Source organism: Hyla sarda, chromosome 3 (assembly GCF_029499605.1).
Source record: "Hyla sarda isolate aHylSar1 chromosome 3, aHylSar1.hap1, whole genome shotgun sequence".
Classification (NCBI taxonomy): domain Eukaryota; kingdom Metazoa; phylum Chordata; class Amphibia; order Anura; family Hylidae; genus Hyla; species Hyla sarda.
Window position 1 is genome coordinate 447,049,425 of NC_079191.1, and position 2,927 is coordinate 447,052,351.

The window sequence follows — 2,927 nt, forward strand, 5'->3', positions numbered from 1 at the left end:
AGAGACAGTCTACTGTACAGCAGATAATGCAGGAATGTACAGCATGGAGAAACAGTCTACTGTACAGCAGATAATACAGGAATGTACAGCATGGAGAGACAGTCTACTGTACAACAGATAATACAGGAATGTACAGCATGGAGAGACAGTCTACTGTACAGCAGATAATACAGGAATGTACAGCATGGAGAGACAGTCTACTGTACAGCATGGAGAGACAGTCTACTGTACAAGAGATAATACAAGAATGTACAGCATGGAGAGACAGTTTACTGTACAGCAGATAATACAGGAATGTACAGCATGGAGAGACAGGCTACTGGACAGCAGATAATACTGGAGTGTACAGCATGGAGAGACAGTCTACTGTACAGCATGGAGAGACAGTCTACTGTACAGGAGATAATACAGGAATGTACAGCATGGAGAGACAGTCTACTGTACAGGAGATAATACAGGAATGTACAGCATGGAGAGACAGTCTACTGTACAGGAGATAATACAGGAATGTACAGCATGGAGAGACAGTCTACTGTACAGGAGATAATACTAGAGTGTACAGCATGGAGAGACAGTCTACTGTACAGCATGGAGAGACATTCTACTGTACAACAGATAATACAGAAATATACAGCATGGAGAGACAGTCCACTGTACAGCAGATAATACAGGAATGTACAGCATGGAGAGACAGTCTACTGTACAGGGGATAATACAGGAATGTACAACATGGAGAGACAGTCTACTGTACAGCAGATAATACAGGAATGTACAGCATGGAGAGACAGTCTACTGTACAGCAGATAATACAGGAATGTACAGCATGGAGAGACAGTCTACTGTACAGCAGATAATACAGGGATGTACAGCATGGAGAGACAGTCTACTGTACAGCAGATAATACAGTAATGTACAGCATGGAGAGACAGTCTACTGTACAGCAGATAATACAGGAATGTACAGCATGGAGAGACAGTCTTCTGTACAGCATATAATACAGGAATGTACAGCATGGAGAGACAGTCTACTGTACAGCAGATAATACAGGAATGTACAGCATGGAGAGACAGTCTACTGTACAGCAGATAATACAGGAATGTACAGCATGGAGAGACAGTCTACTGTACAGGAGATAATACAGGAATGTACAGCATGGAGAGACAGTCTACTGTACAGCAGGTAATACAGGAATGTACAGCATGGAGAGACAGTCTACTGTACAGGAGATAATACAGGAATGTACAGCATGGAGAGACAGTCTACTGTACAGCAGATAATACTGGAATGTACAGCATGGAGAGACAGTCTACTGTACAGGAGATAATACAGGAATGTACAGCATGGAGAGACAGTCTACTGTACAGCAGATAATACTGGAATGTACAGCATGGAGAGACAGTCTACTGTACAGGAGATAATACAGGAATGTACAGCATGGAGAGACAGTCTACTGTACAGGAGATAATACAGGAATATACAGCATGGAGAGACAGTCTACTGTACAGGAGATAATACAGGAATATACAGCATGGAGAGACAGTCTACTGTACAGGAGATAATACTGGAGTGTACAGCATGGAGAGACAGTCTACTGTACAGCAGATAATACAGAAATGTACAGCATGGAGAGACAGACTACTGTACAGCAGATAATACTGAAATGTACAGCATGGAGAGACAGTCTACTGTACAGCAGATAATACAGTAATGTACAGAATGGAGAGACAGTCTACTGTACAGCAGATAATACAGGAATGTACAGCATGGAGAGACAGTCTACTGTACAGCATATAATACAGGAATGTACAGCATGGAGTGACAGTCTACTGTACAGGAGATAATACAGGAATGTACAACATGGAGAGACAGTCTACTGTACAGCACATGATACAGGAATGTACAGCATGGAGAGACAGTCTACTGTACAGCAGATAATACAGGAATGTACAGCATGGAGAGACAGTCTACTGTACAGCAGATAATACAGGAATATACAGCATGGAGAGACAGTCTACTGTACAGGAGATAATACAGGAATGTACAGCATGGAGAGACAGTCTACTGTACAGCAGATAATACAGGAATATACAGCATGAAGAGACATTCTACTGTACAGGAGATAATACAGGAATGTACAGCATGGAGAGACAGTCTACTGTACAGCATGGAGAGACAGTCTACTGTACAGGAAATAATACAGGAATGTACAGCATGGAGAGACAGTCTACTGTACAGGAAATAATACAGGAATGTACAGCATGGAGAGACAGTCTACTGTACAGCAGATAATACAGGAATATACAGCATGAAGAGACATTCTACTGTACAGGAGATAATACAGGAATGTACAGCATGGAGAGACAGTCTACTGTACAGCAGATAATACAGGAATGTACAGCATGGAGAGACAGTCTACTGTACAGGAGATAATACAAGAATGTACAGCATGGAGAGACAGTCTACTGTACAGGAGATAATACAGGAATGTACAGCATGGAGAGACAGTCTACTGTACGGCATGGAGAGACAGTCTACTGTACAGGAGATAATACAAGAATGTACAGCATGGAGAGACAGTCTACTGTACAGGAGATAATACTGGAGTGTACAGCATGGAGAGACAGTCTACTGTACAGCAAGGAGAGACATTCTACTGTACAACAGATAATACAGAAATATACAGCATGGAGAGACAGTCCACTGTACAGCAGATAATACAGAAATATACAGCATGGAGAGACAGTCTATTGTACAGCAGATAATACAGGAATGTACAGCATGGAGAGACAGTCTACTGTACAGGAGATAATACAGGAATGTACAGCATGAAGAGACAGTCTACTGTACAGCAGATAATACTGGAGTGTACAGCATGGAGAGACAGTCTACTGTACAGCAGATAATACAGAAATGTACAGCATGGAGAG